The 25,652-nt window shown below is 45.2% G+C and overlaps 1 protein-coding gene across 2 annotated transcripts in view; it reads right to left on the bottom strand.

Moving 5' to 3' along the window:
* Nucleotides 1-25,652, bottom strand: part of TRANK1 (tetratricopeptide repeat and ankyrin repeat containing 1) — a 1,100,402-nt gene that overhangs the window by 1,033,348 nt on the left and 41,402 nt on the right. The window lies entirely within an intron of this gene.

Raw genomic sequence — 25,652 nt, 5'->3', positions numbered from 1 at the left:
TGTCTGAATCTCTATGCAATAATTTCCTATTATTTTCACCTTAATGGGGTGAAGAGTTCTTGTGGATACACCGTTTATTTATCAATTTGTGTATAATTATTGGAGGGAAACTCAGGACCAGAATTGAATGCATTCTTTTCTTTTTGCCAAACCCTGATTGTGCCTCTGTGTTTTATAGGAAAAACAGATACTGGGTGTCTGGGTCAGTAAACTGAGGGTCGTGTTTGCTGTGCTGCCGATCCCTGGTGTTTTGTCTTCTCCTCCCCCTTCACCTTTTTCATCCCGCATCCCCAACTCCCCCCCGGGTACAAACTATGGGCACCTATTTTCTATCAGGTGTTGGGGGAGTTTCCTAGAGGTATTGGAAGGACTATCTTCACTCCTGTAGACTCTACGTCCCAGGTGAATGGAGTTTTGACAGAACACCAAACCCAGAAATCATATATCTGCCTGAGTGAAGAATGGATCAGGGAAGTCCCATTCAATCTAGAGAGCCAGACCCTTTTGGAGATTCAGCAGAAGTGTCCCCTACACCTACCATGGAAAAGTTAGCCAGAGCTTTGACTAGTATGCAAGCCGAGGTCCAATCATTACAGAAAAACAGCACCTGAAGGCAGAATTAACTCGGTATAAACGCTGGGGGGATCCATGGGGTAGAGCTCCAGGAACAATCCCTAAAACCCAAACATCATACATAAAGATGGGTCACTAGTTTGTTCCTTCTGCTGGCACATCTATCCCAGGTGTTTTGGGTAAACAGCCTGTTAATCTCGCTGTCCTGACCTCAAGTCTAGTGCCGCTAGCAGTTCCTGAACGTTTGAATGGTAATAGTACTTAATACAGTGTTTTTATGAATCATTGTCATTTACAGTTTCCCAGATGATGCAGCCCAAGTGGCTTTTGTTATCTCTTATTTAGTAGGCAATGCAGCCACTTGGACCGTCCCTCTGGCTGAGGAGGATGATCTTATTTTGTATCATTTCACCTTGTTCAAGGAAAGGATGCACAGTTTGTTCACCAAGCACACCTTTATGCGGGCAAGTGATAAGAAATTACTTAATCTGAAGCAGGGTTCTAGCTCCCTACTATCCTACGTGACAAACTTTACTAGATAGTTCGCTGCGACCCATTGGCCCGGGGAGAGACAAGAACATCACTCTTCTATCAGGGATTACGTGACAACCTAAAAGATATCCTTTCCCAGATTGTGGATCTTCCAGATGAGTGTTCTGCTTTTATTCATCTAGTGGTCAATTTTTTTAATTTTTTATTTCTTTTTATTAACAGTTTAAAGTCTATCACTGCGGTACATCGAGTCTTAATGTATTCATGGTTACACACGTGGGTTAATACAATCATGATTGGTACATTGTTACCTTATAGCATTTATGGTGATTCATGGACGTCTATTTCTGGCAATTGGGGGGGTACAGATAGATCATCTATAAACATTCCAGATGGAAACCCATTTACGGGGACAACCTCTAGCCACATACACGGTTTTCTCTCGAAACATACACCAATCCATGTCCCTTATCCAGGCCTCCTCGGTTGGGACGTGATCGGCTCCCCAGAGTTGTGCTATGTTTCGTTTGGTTATCATGAGGCCTAGTGTCACCCATGACATCTGAGCCCCTGTGAGATCCGTGGGTTCCCATACATTTAGCAGACATCTCTTTGCCTCTAGACGGATTACCCTTGTCAGTGCATCACTCATAACTGTGTGGATCCTGCCCCAGTATCGCTGTATGAGGTTACATTCCCATAATATATGTAAAAACGTACCCGTTTGGCCACACCCCCTCCTACATTCACCATCCACCGCTCTTCCCATTTTCACCAGGCAGGGTCCTTTTATATACACTCTATGGAGTATCTTGAGCTGGACGAGGCGCAGCCTAGCTGAAATGGCCACCTCACGTGGGGAAGCCACTGCCTCTGTCCAGTCTTCGTCATCCAAGATTATCCCGTCCTATCCCCATTTAACTCTTGTAGGACGGAGTGGATCCCCGGTATGATTGGTAAGTTTATTATATGTTAATGAGATTGTTTTTGTGGGTAGGTAGCCGTCTAGCAGCCTATTCTCCAAGGGGGAGGAGTCCGGGGGCGAGTCGCCGTGTGGTATGTGGGCCTGCAACGCATGGCGAACCTGCAGGTAGCGGAAATACTCGGTGTTTGCCAGCTCAAAGTCCTGTTGGAGGGTTGCCAAGGTTTTAACTTCTCTCTTCACCCAGAGGTCGCCTATTCTAGAGATTCCGATGAGGTCCCAGCGATCAAAACCCTTGGACTTCCATAAATTACCCAGTACTTCTGAGTCCCATAGAGGAGTTGCTAGTGTGAGTTTGTGGTCCCAGCCAAGGCTACGGGTAGCCGCCAGCCACACCTGGACCGAGTGTCTGGTCGGACCCATCACCAACTTTATGCCGCTCTTGGAGTATGGCGCCCTATTGTATTTACCGCCGGGAAGCAGCCATCGATCCATGGCGTATCCGGGGTCGTCCACCCATCTGTAAGTACCATGCTTTATTGCTGCTAGATGAGCCGCCCAGTAGTAGCGTTAAGGTCTGGCAGGCCGATTCCCCCGTCATACCAGGAGAGAGTGAGCTTCGCGAAGGCTATGTGGGCCCTACCCTTCCACAGCAGGCTTCTCTGCAAACTTTCTATTTCTCGGAAGTAGCTTGCTGGGACTGGATCAAGGGTATTTTGCAATACATATAAAAATCTGGGCAACGCCATCATTTTAAACAATGCTGCTCTACCTAGCATTGAGAGCGGAAGGGCGCCCCAGCCAGTAACGTCTCTTTTGAGGCGCTGGAGGGGAGGAAGGAGATTTCATCTGAACCTACTTTTAGGATCTGCTGTGATATATATACCTAGGTATTGAAACCCCGTTGTAGTGACCTGGATTGGGCAGCCCCTCGGGAGGGCTGGCTGGGGTCCCCTGAGGACATAGAGCATAGATTTCTGCCAGTTGATTGAGTAACCAGAATGGCGGCCACAGGAGGTGAATATGTCAAGCACTACGTTTAGGGACGACTTTGGGGAGGCCAGGAAGAGGAGAATATCGTCCGCATACAAAGAGATGTAGTCTTTCCTGCCCTCCGCGCACTGCAGGCTCCGTAGCACAGGGTCACGGCGGATCCATGCGGCCAGCGGCTCCAGGGCAAGCGCAAACAACAGCGGGCGAGCGGGCAGCCCTGCCGGGTCCTTCTCCCAAGCTGCAAGGTCTCCGACTTCTTATTGTTCACTACAACTTGGGCCAGTCGGGCTGAATAGAGGAGCTGCACCCATTTAATGAATTGCGGCTGAAAGCCCATCTTCTTGAGGACTGCGAAGAGATACGGTCATTCGAGTTGTGGAAATGTGGATTTTCCTGATCAGTTATGTCCCCTATCTTGGACCCCAACGGTTCTATATGCATGTTACAAGTACATGTATGTTCCCTCCAGTTCCAGTTTCTAAGACGCAAACATATGTGTGTCTACCGTCGACATGTTCTCTGTCAGATCCGCCATTGATGGGCTGGATATTCGATTCCTAGGTATGAAAGGCCACCGACTTTATATGGCTAAGTTACTACATTTTTACAGTTCAGGCAAGTAGGCCCGATTCTGTCCTCAAAGCCTTTCCCTGCTCTCTGTCTCTGACAGCTTCAGCTTGAGCTCGCATCTGTATCCATGAACTTTGTCCTACTCCCTGTGCAGCTAACGGTGCCTGCCTCGGCCAGTTTTCGCCTGCCTGCCAAGAAGTTGTATTTCACCTTCGAATTATCTATTTTGCTCTTCAGCCGATGCATTCCTGTCTAGTGATTTAGGTAAACATTTCCCTTAGCTCACAAGCAAGGACTCAGCCTTTCCGTCCTCCTGCAAGTGATTCATAGCCCTGCTGCCATGGAAAGTTTTCTATCCCTCGCATCTCATATAGACACTTAGACGTTTGTGCACGCACACAGTCAGTATAGACTAGATTCTGTCCGAGAGTCCTTCCTTGTGGATAACATAGTTCTTTAAACATAGGATGTTAGATATGATTTGGGATTAGGTTGACTTGACCCCCAGACTTCTCGTCTCCACATGTAGAGCTAAATGTCAAGTCCCCTTCACCCCTAGTTGCACGTCTATCACACGTCATGCTGCTGCGCGCGCATCTATGCCAAGTATTATCTTATAGATCCACCTATGTCTGATAATCCTAACCAATCATGTTTCTTTTACTCCTTATTACGCCTAGTTTCGATCACGTACCTGTCATGTCACTCTTCTTATCAAATGTTACGCCTTCTACATTCGTTTCATTGTAATGTACTTATTATAAAAATGCATGTCTGTCAATAAAGTATTGTACTTCACTTCCTGAACCCTCGTGGTGACGGAACCTGAAGGCCGCGACTCGAGTCGGCCATTTTGAATGGAATAAAGCCCATTTAGAAAACCTCTTATACCACGGATTCTGCCTCTTGTTATTTTGAGCTATTTTACTTTATTTTAAGATTCAGTATGAAATTCAGTCCGGTAAAGAAGATTTTATTTACCACATAATGGCGCCCGAACAGGGACACTTTCTCATCTCACGCGCCGGCGGTGTGTTGCAGGCCCGGTCTCCTGCCACAGCTGGACGGACCATAAACGCGTACCAGCAGGATTTCCTGTAAGCTCTCTCCGGTCAAGCGGGGGCGACTGAGGCTGCGATCAACCCAGACGAGGCGGTGAGAAGAGCGAAGTATCCCGACCAGAGCCTAGCTGAGAGAGCAAGATCCGAGGTATACAGAGGCCCACCAGGTCTTTCGAAATCCCGATGTCCAGAGGGTCCGCTGTCCGCAGTTATCGAGTCCTGTCCATTCTCTGAGGCCTTCCGTTTCAAGGAGCTACTCGGTGAGTACCATCGCCGGGGAGGCGTGTTGACGCGCACATAGGTTGTGCCGGTCACGACGGATTTGGGTACACAAATCCGGTCTGCACTGTTTAGCAGTGTATATGTACTGTTTAGCAGTATATCAAGTATTCCGAAGAATTCAGTTATTGTCAAGAATTCAGCGTGGTGATTAGTTAGGCAGACTGTCATCATTGTCGATCATTGTTACAATGTTTAATGTTTAATGTTTAAAGTGTTCAAAATATTGTAGTATGAATGACTGTTCATTGTTCACTGTTCATTTATTGTGTTTTTCGTATTAAGAAAATTCAAGAGTAAGTATCGGATCAGTTGTAAATATGCCGCTCTTCTCGAAGTTAAGACAGATTACTACCAGAAAAGGGGTGCTTGAAGAAGCAGTTCCTATTCCTCCTAGGGACACTCCAGGGCATTTTATGTACCATAAACATGGCTTAGATGCCATATTGTTTCTTGATCTATGGGTAGATTATACCAAGGGATTGCCGGAAAGTCAAAGGTGGCCCGTAGCGGGAACCTGGGATGCAGAATGCATCATGAAAGTGGAGGAAGAGTTATGGAAAAGAAAGGTCAGACAGTCACAGAAAGACGCTGTTGAGTTATGGCGTAAAGAATCTCATAGACGAACAGAAAAAGCACGTAGACAAGAAGAGAGGAGTAAAGAAAGTTCAAATAAAGTTCAAGAAAATCTATTAATTAAGGAAGGTATCCGAGTGAAATCAGAACAAGTGAATAGACAAAGAAATGCTCTTATGAATGGTATGTATCCCCTTCTAGCCGAAGGACTACCTAAAGCTGTTACAGAAATACCAAAAGACTTGCCACCCCCATTATTTCCAATTAAGGTACATCCAAAGGGGCTTCCCAGAACCGCAGAAGATGTTTTTCTTTCCTCATATCTAGATGACGCAGCTCCCGAGTATGCTAACGCCACACCACATAGACCGTCTGGCGGAGGGGTTCAACGTCAGGATCAGGTATCTGTCTCCGTGCAACAGCAAGTCCCGACACAAGCTTCGGCAAGCACATCTGTTTCCGCATCTGTCTCCGCAGTCGACTCTACAGGGGTATCGACACCCATAGTTGCTGTGTCACGTTCAACGAACCCATTCACACCCGACGCCCCAGATGGGGCCACGGGAGGGGCTAGCAATACCTTCACACCACCTAGAATAAATAAACTTGTCTTTCAAGAGTCAGCACATTCACGTACACCTAACTTCGTAAGTGAACGTACGCTTAAGGAACTCCTTGTAAATTGTAGATATGACCCGGTGGTTGGTAAAGAGGACGAAATGGTCCTGGCATCATTACGTATCAGGCGAGCCGCAGAGTATTTAGCGAGGTTACCAGGGATGACTACGCATCTAGATAACATATATCATTTTGTTCAAACAGGACGAGATCCAGGATGTATTAACAGAGCTATGGAATTCCAGAAAGTAGAGATACAGGGGGAACTGTTACGTTTCCTCATAAACTGTGTGATCAGAAATCAAGATCGTCCGGGGGTAGACCCGAATGCAATGCTTATTCTTACAAGATGGAGTCAGAATATATCAGAAGGGAGACACGATAAGCAAAATTGTATAATAGCCATGTGCCGAAAAATCCGTAAAGAAATAGAGCGTATTCATGAAGAAAGATTAGGAACAGACGAGTTTGAGCAAGATGAAGTGTCCGAATCAGGGAATTCCGCAAGACAGTCAGAGACCATAGCCTATGTAGGCAGAGGAAGATCCTGTGAAAATACTAGATGTTTTTCTGATCCCATACACTCTGTATGTCCAAATAATAGCAGAACGTATCCGACGCCTGTAATAAATCTGAAATCTCCTGAACATTCGTTTCAAGCCGCAGATAAGATACTACGAGAACGAAGGGGTTACCACCTCCTCGATTCCATGGATGAGCAAGAATTAGCCAGATCAGCCGTTCACTGGATTGACAGTCCTGAAAAATACGGTGATGAGACCGTAGCACACACGTTTTTTAATCTCAGTACAGATGAACAACGCTTAGCTGGAATCTATATGATTCAGCAACTCCTCATATTATATAAGAGCCAACATGCTGACCCCGGTCCTTTACCTGATATATTAACGGAACTACTCACAAACAGATGGAGAGGTTCTAGTAACAAGCTAATTAAAGAAATATTAGTGTCACGTAAACAATATGTCCTTTTTGTAAATCCAGATTCTCTCTCCCTGCCCCGCAGAGAAAGAGCACCGTACTATATGGATAGACAAAATCCTTTACGAGAAGTGCACCCAATAAAAGGCGAAGACAATGAGTTTCACCGTGTATTTGTTTACACACCCATATCAAAAATGGAATTATTAGAAATGAAGAAAGTAGTACCTAGTCACGACAAGGACCCAGCGGGTTTCCACCGAGAAATTAAAGACATGTTACTGATGGGAGAGTACACCTTTCCTGATATTATGACGATATTAAAGGTGCTTTTGCCTGCTGGCATTTATGAAAAACTGAAAGAAAAAGAGTGGGAAGTAGGAGACCAAAAGATAGACTGGACAGCATTAGCAGAGGAAGAAAGGGGCCGAACTGCAGGTTCGGGGCTCGGGGATAAAGTTAAACTGTTACCAGGTTTACTAGTACAGGTACTGCCACGTTTATTAACTACAAAAAAGGAAGATTGGGGTGCAAGATGAAGACACAAGCGATTATTATGCTCGATTTGAAAAATGTTTTGGTATAAATAGTGGTATAAAAGCAAGTAGTGACTCATATCCACATCTATTTGTGACAAAATTAGTGGAAAATGCATTGCCCCCAGTGAAGAATAGAATATTGAAATTCGAGAGTACCTGGCAAAGTAACACTCCGTCGCAAATGCTACAAATGTTACAGTATCATCACAATAGAATTAGGGATGAACAAGAACACGAGCATAGACGCATGAAGGATACAAAAATGAAAATGCTAGTTTCTCAGACAGTACCAGCAGATGGTCACAAAAAGGGTGTGACACATTCTGGTGATTCTGCAGTTCCTGTAAAAGGAACCTGCAATTACTGTAAACAACTAGGCCATTATGTACATGATTGTCCAGTCCTGAAACGTAATATAGCTACAGGTATTGCAAAAGAGAGACCACGATTAGTTAGACAAGATCAGAATGAACAAGGAGCTATGCAGCATGGACAGTCCATGCCAGTTCAGCAACAGTCCATGCCAGCCTCACAGCAACCCATACAATTTGTGCCAGCTGCACCACCGTTGCCTGCTACTGCCACACAAACAACGACACGACAAATGTATCAGACTGCACAGTATGAATACCCTGAATATCAGCATTACGCATGAACCAGCCTAGAGAGGGAAGTTGACTTACCGCTCATCGAGATTCCTGTAGATCAAGAAGGACCTTATGTACATAGTGAATTATTAGGTCAAAATAGAAAATTCTTACTCGATACAGGGGCAAGTCGAACAACAATAAAACGTAGTGAAGTTCCAGGGGCACCCCTCTCAGGCTCTCAAAATGTTTCCCTTGGTTTTTCGGGAAAACCTATTGTTAATGAAGTATCACAGCCTCTACCACTTACGATAGGACCTTTGACACGAACTACAGATTTATTGCTTACTAGATCATGCCCAGAAAATCTGTTAGGAATTAAAACTCTGAAAGCACTAGGAGCCATAATATGTTGTTCTCCGGAAGGAGTAAGGTTGTTTTTGCGTGATTTTAAAGGTCACTATGTGTCTAGAGACATGGATCCCCGACTACAGACTTTACCAGTACATCTATGGGCACAAGGCCCTACGGATGTTGGCTGCATGAACATTACACCCTATCGAGTTACATTGAAAGCAGGAGTGGTACTACCACGAATGCGACAATACAAGTTACCGCATGATGCTGTAGTGGCTTTGCTGAAAATCATTGATGAGCTGATTGCCCAGGGAGTAGTTATAGAAACAGACTCCAATATATGTAATTCACCGATAATTCCGATTCTTAAACGAACTGACCCTACTGCCCCACCAGTATACCGATTGGTTATTGATTTGCGTGAACTAAACAAGTGTATTGTACCACAATTCCCTGTGGTCCCTGATATATCATCATTGTTAACAGCAATTGATTCCGAAGCAACATTCTTTACTGTAATCGATCTCAAGAATGCCTTTTTCAGCGTCCCAATAGATCCGGAAAGCCAATACTTGTTCGGATTCAGTTTAAATGGGCGCAGCTTTAAATTCTCACGCGCTCCCCAAGGATTCACAGAAAGCCCCAGCATCTACAGCCAAGCACTGAAACGAGAACTTGACAGTATCCACATGCCAGTCAATACTGCACTGCTTCAATATGTCGATGATCTGCTGATCACCGCAAGAAGCGAGCCAGAATGTGAAAAGGCTTCTCTGACAGTTTTACATTTCCTAGCCGACAAGGGGCACAAGGTGTCCCCTTCTAAGCTGCAATTCTGTGTTCAGCGAGTTATTTATCTTGGTCACTCGCTGTCCAAGGAGGGAAGGCAGCTTACACCAGATCGCATCCAGTTAATTGCTAACATGTCAATACCCCAGACACAAAAGGAGGTGCGAGCTTTCATAGGCCTCACTTCATATTGTAGGCAGTGGATCCCTCAGTACGCATTTCTAGCAAAACCACTCATTCAGTTAACCACACAGGAGGCAGCCACATCGACTGTTCTCCCTTGGACTCAGGAACATACACAAGCTTTTGAAAGCCTAAAGGAAGCTTTATGTCAAGCACCTGTTTTAGCAACACCATGTTATAGCAAACATTTTACACTCTTTGTTACAGAACGCGAAGGTACTGCCTTGTCAGTACTCACTCAGGATCAAGCAGGATCACGCAAGCCATGTGCTTATTTTTCCAGTACATTAGATCCCGTAGCTCAGGCTTTGCCTGCATGCCTGAAATCAGTGGCAGCGACAGCTTTAGCTATCAGACAAAGCGATGCCATAGTATTAGGACACCCATTGACAGTACAAGTACCACATGCAGTAGAGGTTCTTGTGAACCGAACACAAACACAACACTTGACCATAGCAAGACTTACCGGTTATGAACTAACATTGTTTCAACCACACATAGAGATCCGACGGTGTAATACATTGAATCCTGCTACACTATTACCTGTAATTGGAACAGACCCACTAGCTCATGATTGTGTTGAAATCATTGAAATAAAGACGAAACCTAGACAAGACTTGACAGACGTTCCATTGTTAGATCCAGACCTGACGTTGTATGTAGACGGATCGTGCATGAGAGCAAGTACAGGAGACTTAGTGGCCGCGTATGCAGTCACAACAGACACTGAAGTTATTGAGACAAATTGTATAGATACTTTGTCAGCCCAAGCAGCAGAACTTATTGCTCTAACACAAGCCTGTATTCAAGCCACAAATAAGAAAGTTAATGTATACACTGACTCACGTTATGCATTCGGAGTTGTACACGACTTCGGCGTGCTGTGGCGAGAGAGAGGTTATTTAACCTCCCATGGTGCCCACATTCAGCACGGACCCCTCATTCATGCTTTGTTAGACGCAATACATCTACCCACTGCTATATCGATTATGAAATGTAAAGCACACACGAAGGTTACTGATACCATTTCTCAAGGCAATGATTTAGCTGACAAAACAGCTAAACAGACTGCTCAGAATCGCACATTAGACATGACAAAGCCAATAGTTCAGACACCAACACAGTGTATGACAATTAAGGATCCCGCACTTGACGTAATTGACATACAGACACATGCCACAGCAGAAGAAATAAAGAAGTGGACTGAACTAGGAGGGATCCAGACAGATCAAGGATGGATGACGAAGGAGAAATCTGTATGGTTTCTCCCTGATTCCATGGTTCAAGCCATTATAGCTACAGTTCACAGTCCAGCACATTTAGGAGAGAAGGCTATGCTAGACAGCATTCAGCACATTTGGTTCAATAAACATTTACGAGCAGCAGCTAAACATAAAGTTCGTACCTGTATGATATGTTGTCAGTTTAATCCAGGAAAGAGTGTTCCCGTAGAGCAGGGTGGATTTCAGCCTCCTGACCATCCTTTTGAAGTCCTCCAGATGGATTATATTCAGATGGAACGTTGTCGAGGATTCAAATATGTTCTCGTAGTTGTCTGCGCTCTCTCCCGTTGGACAGAGGCGTATCCCGTATCAGATTACACTGCCCCGACTACTGCCAAGCAGCTAGTTCGAGAATTCTTCCCACGGTACGGTTTACCACGTGTTGTATATTCAGATAACGGTCAGCCTTTCTCATCCGAATTAATGAAACATGTCTCACTTTTGTTGGGATATCAGTGGAAATTCCACTGTGTCCGACACCCCGAGGCAGCAGGTCTCGTGGAACGACATAATCAACTTTTAAAAATCAGATTGTCTAAAATATGTCAGGAAAAAGGTGTGGACTGGATAGTAGCCTTACCAGTTGCGCTATTTTACATGAGGATGGTAGCACACTCTCGAACAGGGTTATCCCCTTATGAGGTGATCTTTGGTAGACCACCGAATATGTGGGGGACGCCTATACCCCGTAAAATAACTGATGTTGACTGTAATATGCTGACAGATTACCTGGCTTCTTTGATGTCTGCACTACAATCTTGTCGTTCACAGGTAGTCGCAGCTTTTCCCGACAACACCGAGGTGAAACCTCATGATGTAATTCCCGGCGATTATGTTCTCGTCAGGAATTTTGATCGGAAAACCCAACTGGAGCCAAGGTGGAAGCTTCCTAAGTTGGTCCTGCTGACGACCAGAACAGCTGTGAAGATCGAAGGGAGGAAAGGCTGGGTGCATTCCAGCCATATAAAAAAATTTCATGGACTTCCTCCTGACACAAACAGTACTCCCCGTGTGTCTTCCCCCATTGACTCAAAGCTACCTTTGGCTGAGGCCAGTAGCACCGAACTCTATAAACAGAAACTCAGGTCCAGATCTAAACTGTCGGACGATTTGATTGTTTAAGTCCTCTCCAAGGTGAAGCGGTTGAATCTGTCCCGACATGTATCCCTTAGGTCTGAATCATGTAGAGTCCAGAATCATAGTGAAACGACATGCTTATTGTAAATCACTGCGTAGCCACTGTATTGTGACTTTATTAATTTTGTTTTTCTTGAGTTTTTTAATAGTTACTGCAAGTATATTGTTGCATATGTATTATCCTGTTTCTAAACGTGCTTTCAATATAACTGGAGAACATTCTTTTAGTGACCTACCCCCACATGAGTTGTCCTATAGACTTGCGCTGCGCAATAACACATTCATTAGTATGTTACATCATTCCCATCAGACTAGTAATGCCACCAATTGTTGGGTGTGTGGCCGACTTCCTCCCTATCAGAATAACAAAGGAGTTCTGCCTTTCTTTCCACATCCGTTCACACACAATGGCTCCTGTGGAGCATGGTTTAGTTTATTAAATTCCATAGACCCAGACACAGCAGTTTATCAACAACATTGGATATGGGGAAATCTGAATCTAGTTTTATTCAAAGTCTGTCACCCTAATAAGGAGGGTCACCCCAGTAGAACAGGAACTGATTTAGAAAATGAAGTGTATAAATTAGGTAATTTTACGCCTAATCTTATGATTTTGAATGTCAAATCCGAAGTTGAACTAATTCTGCCTACTATGTCTGTATTTCCAGTTAAGGGTGAATTATGTGTGAGAAAAGTTGGTTCCATACATATGGGCCATAGCCAATGCGTTACTATAGTAGAATATAGTGATCAAGGTAAATCTTCATTTAGAGCTTCTCGCCATTCTTACTTTATATGTGGTCAGACGGCATATATGCGTCTGCCTCTAGATTGGGATGGTACCTGTTACATAGCATTCCTTTTGCCACCTGTTTTTCTAGCTCCCCCTGATTATTATCGAAATGTTCATTTAGTACACAATAGAGAGCGAAGAGATCTCCCAGTTGTCGATTATACTGAAACGGCATGGGACAAATATGTAGATTTCAATAAAGGTATCTTTCCCTATATAGGTACAATATCAAATAGTAAGCTGATACGCAGACTCACCAAGACTCTTGAAGCTGTAGTAAACGAGACTATAGCCGCCCTAGGCAATCTGACAGAGGAACAATCAGTGATGAGAATTGTTGTTCTCCAGAATCGTCTTGTCCTTGACGTCATCCTGGCCGATAGGGGCGGAGCTTGCAGGGTCATCGGATCCAGCTGCTGCATATTCATACCAGAAAATTCGCCATCTGTATATAAAGCTATAACACGCCTTCATAAGATTGTAAGCCAGATACACGAAAATCCAGGCACTTGGACGTGGTCCGGGTGGTTTTGGAGTATGATATCAGCCTGGGGATGGAGAGTTTTATCCTTCCTAGGTATTGGCCTTCTTATGCTTTTCAGTTGTTGTTTATGCCTACAATGTGGACCAGCGATTTGTGGTCTGTGTGCCACATCATGCATCCCATATGACAGGTCTCGTTCAGAATGCCGGAAGAAGAAGGAAGAAGAAATGATGCTCCATGAGCAAATCGATGGAATAATGAAGATTGATGTCTCTTGAAGGGCAAGAAGGGGACAAGGAGGGAATGTGGAAATGTGGATTTTCCTGATCAGTTATGTCCCCTATCTTGGACCCCAACGGTTCTATATGCATGTTACAAGTACATGTATGTTCCCTCCAGTTCCAGTTTCTAAGACGCAAACATATGTGTGTCTACCGTCGACATGTTCTCTGTCAGATCCGCCATTGATGGGCTGGATATTCGATTCCTAGGTATGAAAGGCCACCGACTTTATATGGCTAAGTTACTACATTTTTACAGTTCAGGCAAGTAGGCCCGATTCTGTCCTCAAAGCCTTTCCCTGCTCTCTGTCTCTGACAGCTTCAGCTTGAGCTCGCATCTGTATCCATGAACTTTGTCCTACTCCCTGTGCAGCTAACGGTGCCTGCCTCGGCCAGTTTTCGCCTGCCTGCCAAGAAGTTGTATTTCACCTTCGAATTATCTATTTTGCTCTTCAGCCGATGCATTCCTGTCTAGTGATTTAGGTAAACATTTCCCTTAGCTCACAAGCAAGGACTCAGCCTTTCCGTCCTCCTGCAAGTGATTCATAGCCCTGCTGCCATGGAAAGTTTTCTATCCCTCGCATCTCATATAGACACTTAGACGTTTGTGCACGCACACAGTCAGTATAGACTAGATTCTGTCCGAGAGTCCTTCCTTGTGGATAACATAGTTCTTTAAACATAGGATGTTAGATATGATTTGGGATTAGGTTGACTTGACCCCCAGACTTCTCGTCTCCACATGTAGAGCTAAATGTCAAGTCCCCTTCACCCCTAGTTGCACGTCTATCACACGTCATGCTGCTGCGCGCGCATCTATGCCAAGTATTATCTTATAGATCCACCTATGTCTGATAATCCTAACCAATCATGTTTCTTTTACTCCTTATTACGCCTAGTTTCGATCACGTACCTGTCATGTCACTCTTCTTATCAAATGTTACGCCTTCTACATTCGTTTCATTGTAATGTACTTATTATAAAAATGCATGTCTGTCAATAAAGTATTGTACTTCACTTCCTGAACCCTCGTGGTGACGGAACCTGAAGGCCGCGACTCGAGTCGGCCATTTTGAATGGAATAAAGCCCATTTAGAAAACCTCTTATACCACGGATTCTGCCTCTTGTTATTTTGAGCTATTTTACTTTATTTTAAGATTCAGTATGAAATTCAGTCCGGTAAAGAAGATTTTATTTACCACAGAGTGTCTCAAAGGCCATTGTGGCATCCAGGGATACTATGATCGCCTCCTCCTGAATCGTTTTGGCCCTGGTCAGTACCCCGTGGACTCTTTGCAGGTTTAACGCTGTGTTTTGGTGCGGCATGAAGCCCGACTGGCCGGGGTGAACCAAGCCGCTGATGACCTTCACCAGTCTATTAGCGAGGAGCTTCACTAGAATTTTGGGTTCAGAGTTTAACAGGGAGATCGGCCTATACGAAGCACAGTCTGTTCTGGGCTTCCCTTCCTTATGGATTGTGACTAACGTAGCAACTCTTTGGTCATGGGGGAGTTCCCCCTGGTCCCTGCACTCTTCCAGCATCGCCCTGCTGAAGGGGCTAGATTGTCTGGCCGCAGTTTGTACAGCTCAATGGGCAGGGCATTTGGGCCCGCGACCTTACCCGACCGCAGACATCTAATAGCTTGAGATACTTCATCGTTGGTTAGGTCACTTTCTAGCTGTTTGAACTCCTCCGCCGAGAGGGTGGGGAGTGTGATATCTACCAGTAGTCGCTTGGAGTTCTCTAGTGGTCAAATCTGACCACAGATTGGGAGAACTAAAGTGGGGAACGGCCAAGAAAGACATGCTGTGAGTCTTTCTATATTGTAAAGAGACACCACTAAAGCGGTCCTCAGATACTAGTGAGTCCATGCAGATTGGAGGGATCCGTAGATCCCTCTCCAATGACGAAAAAGAAAGGTGACGTCAGCTTAATCTGTATCTATATTGTGAGAAGGGAGGGGAATGGCCAGTTAAACCTAATATTCCCAGGTAGGCTGTGGCTCTTCGGGACACACACAGCACTGTAGCAGAAAACTAAAATACTTGAAGGGGAATAGGATCGACCCTTTGGGTGTTTCTTGTAGAGCGATCTCACACTATCTGGCCAGTGCTCTGGAGCATGTTCCTAAACATTTTACTATAACTATGACACTAGTGATTTCTAATCACCCACCTCGCTGGACTCTGGAGCAATGGGTAATTTTCTTGATCTAACCCTGGCTAGGGCAATAGGTATTTCCTTCCTTCCTAAAAAAACATCCTGAACCCGTTAGAACAGTAGATGGGTCCGAGCTATACTCAGGACACATTACCTACCACTCCAATGACATTATCATGATTTGTGCCAACGGTCATTCGGAAACTGTTCGTTTTGATCTAATTAATAGATTAATATTTGATGCTATCCTTGGGGTTCGCTAGCTCAAGAAACATAATCTACATATTGACACTAGATTAAAAAAATAGTGTCTGAAATGATGTCACTACCCCGGTTCTCATATGCACTGCAGAACTCGGCAGACCTTGTCCCAACTTCCTATTTTAAAGAAGTAGAAGGACTCCTCAGGGACCTCTTATGGGGAGGAAGACCTCGTATCGCCCTAAAAAAGCTGACGCTTGGCTGGTATGTTGGAGGAATAGGCTTGCCAGACATACAAAGATACTACTGGGCTGCCCACCTTACTGCCATCAACCATTGCACATATGGTCGCTTCGATAACCTAGGGTACCTAATGGATCGTTGGCTTCTGCCCACCGGGACCTTCTCGAGGGCACTGTATTCAGACCCCACTAAATATCCACTTACAGGCCCTACTGGCCACACGATACGTATCTGGCATTCGGCTAATAAATCACTATGCTGGCAAAATAAGATCACGCTGGCCACACCACTGTGGGATTCGCAGCGGTTGGGTTATATGGGAAACACAAAAGGATTTGACAAATTGGACTTAATAGGTATATCTCAGGTCAAAGACCTCTGGATTGGCGGGAGTGTTAAAACTTTCGACACTCTCCGAACGCACTATGCCCTAGCAGATACTGAATACTATTGATATCTTCAAATTAGACACGCACTACTAGCATCAATTCCTGAAGGTACGACTCCACCGGATACCTCCCCACTAGAAAATAGGTTGCTTGACGGGTATCTTCCTGACAGAGCCATCTCCCTGACATACCGTAAACTGATTAATAATGTTGAGGACCCATTATTAAAACTGAGAGACACATGGGCTGCGGATGGGATAGAACTGGACGATGAAACCTGGCAGGAAGCGATCTTGTCTCCCAAAACAGTTGCTATCTCAACTCGACTCCGATTAGTGCAGCTGAAGATCCTCCACAGAATCTATGTAACGGGACCGCAGCTGGTCCGAATGGGGGGCCTCACAGATGGCACATGTAGAAGGGAATGCATGCACAAAGGCACATTCATACATATATTATGGCACTGTGAGCAGATACAGGAATACTGGCACAATAGCCACAAGGTCATGAGTGAAGTGCTGGGGGTGGAGATCATGCCGGAGGCACCTAGATGCCTCCTAAACATATGGGAGCCCACCTACCTCACCACGTATACTCAAAACTGGGTAACGCTCGGCTGCACAATAGCCAAGAGAAATATTGCCCAACTCTGGGGTGCCCCACAGCCACCTACGGTCACAGCTTGGGAGAGAGATTTGGACTGGTGCATGCTAAGGGAAAAGACAGTATACATCGCCCGGGGTTGTCCACGGAAATGGTCAAAGACCTGGTCCCCTTGCAATTCATACCGGGGCGAGATATGTACCCCCCCCACAAAATGGCCGAGGATGATGACTCCCCATCCCTGCAACTTCCAATGTAATTGAATGACTTTATGATACTATCTTGATTTCACTGTAACCCGTAATTTTATTCAGCAATTTGTATCTGTAATGTCGAGAATGATTAAAATAAAAAGATTTATAAAAAAAGAAAAATAGCGTCTGTTACACTGCTACCAAGAAGTAGCGGAATAGAAAACCCCACTCTTCTGTGCAGTTTCCGCTGCAATGGAGAACTCAGTTTTGCCTTTCAATACACAGAAATCAATTATGTTTATGATCAAACAAAAGCCACTGTACTACCCCCTAATCGTAGTTTCAATTGTAAAATAGACTTGCTCCCAGGAGCTGAATTAACTACAAGTGGTATTTATGCCCTGACTGAATCTGTGGTAATATAAAGGGAAACAACGGTTCCTGTGGACTCGTAAAAAATGATTCAAGCAATATAATTTGCACAATCGCAATAAAAAGAGGGTAGAATAATGTCAGAGGGCAAGGAACCTCCAACACATTTGTACAATTATGACTTGTTTTATAAACACAACAGACTTACTATATACATTGTTTAAAGTTACAATAGAACAGATATGTGTGCACTGTGTCCCAAAGTGAAAAATTGAACCTAATCGTAAGTGACAGGGTGTATATTTATATGCAAGGTTTCCATAAATCTTAAAAGGCGACCATTCTTGTATAATTTCTTTGTAAACTTCTCACTTGTGGCACATCACTAGTTCACAAGGCTGCGCATTAAGCAATCCAGATGTCCCTGCATCACTAGTCCTGAGGAGACCCCGTACTGATAGAGGGTCGAAACGCCGTCGACAAGCTGAAAGAGCGAACAATTGCCCATGGCGTATTATTATATACAGTTGCTGTTTACAAAGAAATTATACAAGAATGGTCTCCTTGAGGGAGGAGCCAAGATGGCGACCGGGACGGCAGCGTAGACTCCCGGCTCCGTGAACCTCCGCATCCCGCACGGATATCCTGTACGAGATCCTCAGCCTGTGCTACGCGGTTGTGTTTCTGAAGGAGAGTGGCACCCGATCGTGTGACTCCGAGGTCTCTGGCTGCGGTATCGCCGGAGAAATGTGCATTTGAACTTAGCGGCCCTTGCGGCCCTGGAGCCGGGACCTCGAGTGGACGCCGTGGCCGGGTGGAAGTTCGACAACAGCGGCCTGTGGTGACTGGGGGGAGTCGGTCCACCGGAGCGGTGCCAAATTTGACCTACATTTCGTCGTGGTCGTTTCTACTGTCAAGCGTAGCGGACCGAGTGCACGCCCGGGGGTGCAACTCTCAGATCCTCCGGTGACTGCCCCTGCCTTTGATGGTGAGCTGCCCAGACGCCGCCCGTATCTTGCCCTGATCCTTGCGGGCCGCTCCCGGTTTTTCGCGGGAGCTGGTCCGTGGTGGGGACGACTGTTGCCCGTGACCACGCAACGGATAACTTTTCGCCTGCCCCCGGAACCCGGTCCCCAGCGACGTGGACCTCGAGGCGCTTGTCCCTGGGTCCCGGCCCCGGTGCGGGTCGGGCATACTTGGCGGCCATCTTGTTGCGATGAAGCCTACCATCCTGTCCGCTGTGTCGCAGCGGGTTTGTGAGTGTGTGACTTTTGGGAGTGTGGCGGAGCGATCGCAGAGAGCTGGGCTGGGGTACGGCGACCTCCTCGAGGCCCTTGGTGCTCTTCACTTCTCCTTGGTTCATGGTGTCGGGGTCTTGGGGAGTAAGCTCGACGGTGTGGCGTCAGCGTTGGGACAGTGGCGGCCCGCCTGTCCTCACGTACACAGGGACTACACACACGGCGCACAGGAGGACACGGTGGCGGCCACCCCCGAGGATAGTGCACAGCTGGACGCTCCGGACAGTATGCTACCGTGTGCTCGGCCAGCTGAGGGCCTGATCTGTCCCGGAGGCATTGGACCTGAGTGGGAGGTGGTGGCCTCGTCCCGTACATGGCCTCCGGCGACCCAGGGACAATTCCAGCAACAATTGTCAGCTTTGGCTGCTTCTGCTTTCCTGGACCTTGAGTGCTGTGCAGATCCTGGGGCAGCACTGGGAAGCCTGTCCCTCCATGCTGCGGACTGTGTTTGTGCTCAGAGACTTCCACCCCACCTGTGTGCGTCGCTTCTCGGTCGTTTTTGGACACTCCTCTACCTTGAAACATCGGTTATGGTGCTGGGTCGAGGGGTAGGCATGGGCAGAATTACAAAGAGTGGTCAGGGATAAGGCTGATCCTTCAGGGGTGGTTATCTAGTGGATGGGCGGGCTCAGGGGTTGCGTGCTCCCCTGGAATAGCTAATAGCATGATAGGTGCATAATGCTCCCCCTCTTTCTTTGATACGATCGATTTTGTGCTGCTTATTGTTCACTTTGGGGGATACTTACCGTGCGGGAGGGAGAAGCCGGGGGTATGTTTTGAAGGCCCTCCTCCAGTTTATTAATACTTTCTCTACCCCCCCGTCTGGTGGGGTTCTTTTCCTGCTTCTTTTTCCCTATTCTCCTATATTTCGGGTCTGGTTCCAGGGCGACAGGCACACTGCTGGGGGGGGGGGGGCCGTACTCATCTGCAGAGGTGCAGGGTGGGGGGTTGGGGGAGGGGATTCTCTAGTCTTTCATCTCTTTTTCCATGGCCTCCTTTTTCTTCTCTGATTCTTCTTGTTTTTCCTTTTCTGGGATCAGTGTGATACGCCTCCTTTGTTATGACTCGTTGCCATTCCATGTGTGCCACAATTTCCGGGGTGTTCTCTGGGAGTTTGGGCGGGGGACTGCAGGCGCAACTGTTTATGATATTCTTCCCCATCCTGACGTTTTTGTGTCTGCGCCATTGATCCAATAGATTGCGGTATATTGCTTACATCTATTACTCTGCATACCTTTTATCGTTGTTGGGAAATTGTCTGGCACCTGATCCTTCTGTCTTGTTCTATTATAAAATGAAAACCTTTTTTTCTGTTGCCCTACCTGCCTTGTTCACAGTATTAGCATGAGGATTCTGCTCCCCGAAATGCTGCCTGTGTTTACATTTGATCGTTATTGCTCTGATTGCTTAGCGGCCGGCCCCGGGGGGTTGTAGGCCCATATTTGTTCTTGATTGAAATGTCAATAAAGGTTTTCAAAAAAAAAAAAAAAAAAAGAATGGTCTCCTTTTAAGATTTATGGAAACCTTGTATATAAATATATACCCTGTCACTTCCGATTAGGTTCCATTTTTCACCTTGGGACACAGTGCACAAATATCTGTTCTATTGTAAATTTAAACAATGTATATAATAAGTCTGTTGTGTTTATAAAACAAGTCATAATTGTACAAATGTGTTGGTGGTTCCTTGCTCTCTGACATTATTCTACCCTCTTTTTATTGCGATTGTGCAAATTATATTGCTTGAATCATTTTTTACGAGTCCACAGGAACCGTTGTTTCCCTTTATATAACCATTACCCTGGTTCCGTTAGTGAGTAGGGTTCCCCTGTCCTTTCTCTTTTGAATCTGTGGTAAGTCATTTGACTAAATATATTGACAAGCTATTGGCCTTTGCGTTCATCCACCATTCCTCATATCCTATTTCATCACATCTGTTGTTTGTCCTGAAAAAGAATGGGGAATTGTGGGTCGGTATCGATTACAGGGTATTAAACAAAGCCACCGTGAAAAATATATACCCATTACCCCATATCCCAATACTACTTGATCAGGTGAAGAGTTCTACCATATACACAAAACTAGATCTCAGAGAGGCTTATCATTTGATAAGGATACGAGAAGGAGACGAATGGAAAAATGGCTTCCGTACTACATATGGCCTGTTCGAATAGTGCGTAATGCCGTTCAGATTATGTAATGCCCTGGTGGCCTTCCAATTGTTTATTAACAAGGTATCAAAGGGCCTCGTAGAACTATTAGTCAGCGTGTATATCGATGATATACTGATTTTTCAGAAACCGAGGAAGAAAATGTTATCCATGTCAAACAGGAGCTGCAACACTTGTATCACTTGTTTGCCAAATTGGACAAAAGTGTTTATCATACTACACAAGTAGATTTCCTTGGGTTCATTCTCTCTCCATTGGGCATTCATATGGACCCCAATTAAATTGAGGCTATTCTGCAGTAGCTAAGTCCCACTTTGGTTAGGGAGGCTCAATCTTTTCTCAGTTTTGACAATGTTTATACGTATTTCATCAGTTGTTTATCAGACATTTTAACACCAATAACTAAACTGCTACACAAAGGACTTGCCTTTACCTGGTCCAGAGATGCTAAAAAGGCAATCCTTTTCTTAAAAGAAGAGTTTAACACGGCTCCCATATTAAAACATGCAGACCCATCCCAACCGCATTTTGTTGACACTGATCCTTCCCAACACGCTGTGGGCGAGGTTTTGTCTCAACGAGACGTGACATCAGGTAAAATGCATCCGATTGCCTACCATTCCAAAAAAGTGTTGCCAGCAGAGCAAAACTATACCATTGCTGAGCGAGAACTATTGGCAATCAAACTGGCCTTTCAGGAATGGAGACATTACCTCTTGGGTTCCCAGCATACTGTGACCATCTACTTTGATCACCAAAACATACAGCTTTTCAGACCTGCTTGTGCACTCACAGCACGTCCGATGGTTTGGGTTCTCTTTTTTAGTGAATATGATTTTGTGATCATGTATTTTCCCGGGGAAAAACAAGGCAAGGCAGATGCGCTCTCTCTTATCTAGGTAAGGTGCATGCATCCACCACAGACATAGACTTTGACTATCCCCCAGGAACAGATAGTTGGGGTATGTAAAAGCATGGTTGATGACGCTGATTCTTTTCTTGGTGATCTACGATCCCATTTCTAACCTTCGAAACCTTTGGAATTGCTGGCAGATACTTCTAACAGCATAGAAGGGGATCTCTATTATCATGCCGATAAGTTATATATCTCGACTCCTGCCTTAAAACAAAAGGTATTACATTGGTGTTACTTTGCTCTTTTAGCCAGACACCTGAGGGAGGAAAAAACAAAACAGATGTGCATATGTTGGTTTTGGTAGAAAGTCATGGCAAAGGATGTACAAAACTTGGTTCAAACATGTTCCACCTATGCTTATCAAAAGGCTTCACATTCCTCACCAACTGGATTGTTACAGGCATTGGATATATCACCTACCCCTAGGCACACCCAACAGCATGGATTTTATTACTGATCTCCCTGGGTCAATGGTTTAACCACTATTTTAGTGGTGGTGAATTTGCTATCCAAAAATGGCTCACTTCATTCCCCTTAAATACATACCTAATGCTAAGGAATTATCTGAACTTTGCAATAATCAGGTCATCTGCCTGCATGGTTTAACTACAGTTGTAACTTCTGACCGGGACGAGCAATTTGTTTCTAGGTTCTGGCAAGGCATTTGTTCTGCTTTACAGATTGATCACCATTTACCTTCTGCAGACCACCCAAAAACTGAGGGACAAATGGAACGTAACAATCAATCATTGGAACAAAACCCACACTGTCTGCTGAATACGAGTACCAGTGATTGGGTTCAGGTGTTACCTATAGCAGAATTTGCCTATAACAATAACACGCATTCAGGAAGAAAAATGCTACTTACCAGTACGCATCTGCTCTTGGCATGTAGAGCTGCAGAGCCGTACACTGTGCATAGATCGCCATCTGGTGTTGGGCTCGGATGCTTGCACCTTGTTGTTGTCTTGGAAGAAGTCTTTTGTAGTCACAAGATAGTTGACTCCTCCCTTGTGCATGGGCATCGACTCCATCCTCAGACTGTTTTTTGCCATGATGGGAAATGATGGAGTCAGTAAGAAATAGAAGAGATGTCCATGTGAATGTATCTAATTAAGATAATACTGGAACAGTTACAGGTTCCGAGGAGGTGGGTGGGCGTGAACGGATCTGCAGCTCTACATTCCAAGAACAGATGCATACTGGTAAGTAGCATTTTCCGTTTGAGGCATATGAGCTGCAGATCGTACACTGTGCATAGACTGTACAGCAGTGTCTCTCTCCCTTAGTGGTGGTCACCTGTATCAGTTGCAGTAGTTTGAAAAAGTGTTTTAAGAACAGCTTGGCCTACAGAAGCCTGTTGCTTAGCCTGCACATCAACACAAAAGTGTTTGGTGAAGGTGTGTGGTGTAGACCATGATCCTGCTTTACATATGTCATCTAAGGGGATGTTCCCTAAGAATGCCATGGAAGCCCCTAGTTTGCAGGTTGAATGCGCTCTAGAGGGAATTGTTAATGTGCGTTTAGCCTTTTGGTAGCATATTTGAATGCATTTTACTATCCACCTCGCGAACCCAGCTTTGGAGATGGGGTTACATTTATGAGATGGGGAGAAGGCTACAAACAGTTGTTTGGTTTTTCTAAAGGGTTTAGTCCTGTCAATGTAATAAAGTAGTGCCCTTTTGATGTCAAGTGTGTGAAGAGCTCTCTCTGCTACGGAGTCTGGGTTTTGAAAAAACACCGGTATCTCAACTGATTGGTTAAGATGAAAAGCAGAGATGACTATGGGAAGGAATTTTGGATTTGTTCTGAGAACCATTTTGTTACGGTGTATTTGTAAGAATGGTTCTTGTATGGTTAAAGCCTGGATCTCACTTATTCCTCTGAGAGAGGTGATTGCGACAAGGAAAGCTACTTTCCATGTGAGGAACTGAAGTTCACATTTATGAAGAGGTTCAAATGAGGGACCCATGAGCCTGGTAAGAACAATATTTAAATTCCACACCGGAGAGGGTGGCAATCTGGGAGGAATAATTATTTTAAGGCCCTCCATAAAGGCTTTAATTGCAGGTACTCTAAATAGTGACAGGTTTTGTCTATTTTGTAAATAAGCAGCAAGTGCTGCTAGATGTAATCGAATGGATGAATATGCCAAATTACATCTTTGCAAGTGAAGCAAATAGCAAATGATGTCCTGGATGGAAGCACCCAGCGGATCAATATGATTGTTACTGCAGTAGATGACAAATCTTTTCCATTTTGCAGCATATCAAGCTCTAGTAGTAGGGCGTCTGGCTTCTTTAATGATGTTCATACAGTCTGGCGGAAGGTTAAGATAACCGAACTCTAGGATTCAGGAGCCAGATTGCTAGATTCAGTTGAACTGGATCGGGGTGCCTTATCTCTCCATGGTTCTGCATTAGCAATGTTAGGGGGAGGCATAGTTTTTGGTGTGGAACTACTGAAAGTTCCAGCAGTGTTGTGAACCATGGAACCACGGTTGGCATGCCCATGTGGGAGCCACTAGGATCATCTTGAGAGACTGTTGCCTGAGCTTGCGTACTACTAGAGGAATCAGTGGGAGTTGCGGAAAAGCGTATTCAAATCTGCCTGACCAGTTCATCCATATCGCATTGCCTTTGGACAACGGGTGTGGAAACCTGGCAGCGAAGGTTGGACATTTTGCATCTTCGTGTGTGGCGAACAGATCTATGTCTGGTTGATCCCACAGTTGGAAGAATGGTTGAAGAACTTGGGGATGAAGTTCCCATTCGTGTATCTGCTGTGTCTGCCGATTTAGCAGATCCACAGTCTGATTGTGAACTCCTGGAAGATGTTCTGCAAGCAGGTATATGTTTTGTGGAATGGCCCATCTCCAAATGTTTTGTGCAAGCTGGGACAGCTGCAAAGAATGTGTGCCTCCTTTTTTTTCTCTATGTAATACATGGCTGTCATGTTGTCCGTCCGGACTAGGACAGTCTTGTGCTGTAGATGTACTTGGAATGATTATAATGCTAGAAATATTGCTAGTAATTCTAGGTGATTGATATGGAGCACTTTCTGTTGAGTGGTCCATTTTCCTTTAATTGTATGTTTTAGAAGATGGGCTCCCCAACCGGTGAGTGATGCGTCTGCTGTTAGCACTATCGGTGCCCTTTGGTTTTGTGTGTTTCACCACTGCAGAGAGCGATGTGTGCGGCTGTCCACCAACACCAGATCTGTAAGTTGTCCCTGAGCCTGTTTCCACTGATGTGCTAGGCATTCCTGTAAGGGGTGCATCTGAAGTCTTGCATGAGGTACGATAAAGATGCAAGAGGCCATCTTTCCTATGAGTTGCATGAATACCCTTGCTGGAAGGGAGTGCTGTGGTTGAAGTTTGGTGATTAGGGCTTGTATACTGGCTATCCTGGCTGGATTGGGATATGCCAGAGCTCTGTCTACTGTGGCTCCCAGATACTGATGTATATGAGAGGGCTGAAGATGTGACTTGGTATAGTGTACTGTGAATCCCAAGTCGTGTAGCAGCTGGATGGTTTGATGAGTGTGATGAACACACTGGTTGAATGACTTAGCTTTTATTAGCCAGTCGTCGAGATATGGAAAGACATGGATTTGTTGTCTTCTCAAGTGTGCTACTACCATTG

The sequence above is a fragment of the Triturus cristatus genome, chromosome 5_2 (genome assembly GCF_964204655.1).
Source record: "Triturus cristatus chromosome 5_2, aTriCri1.1, whole genome shotgun sequence".
In the NCBI taxonomy this organism is placed as follows: Eukaryota; Metazoa; Chordata; class Amphibia; order Caudata; family Salamandridae; genus Triturus; species Triturus cristatus.
Note: the sequence above shows the minus strand (reverse complement) of the source record. Positions and strands in the feature narration are given on the sequence as shown.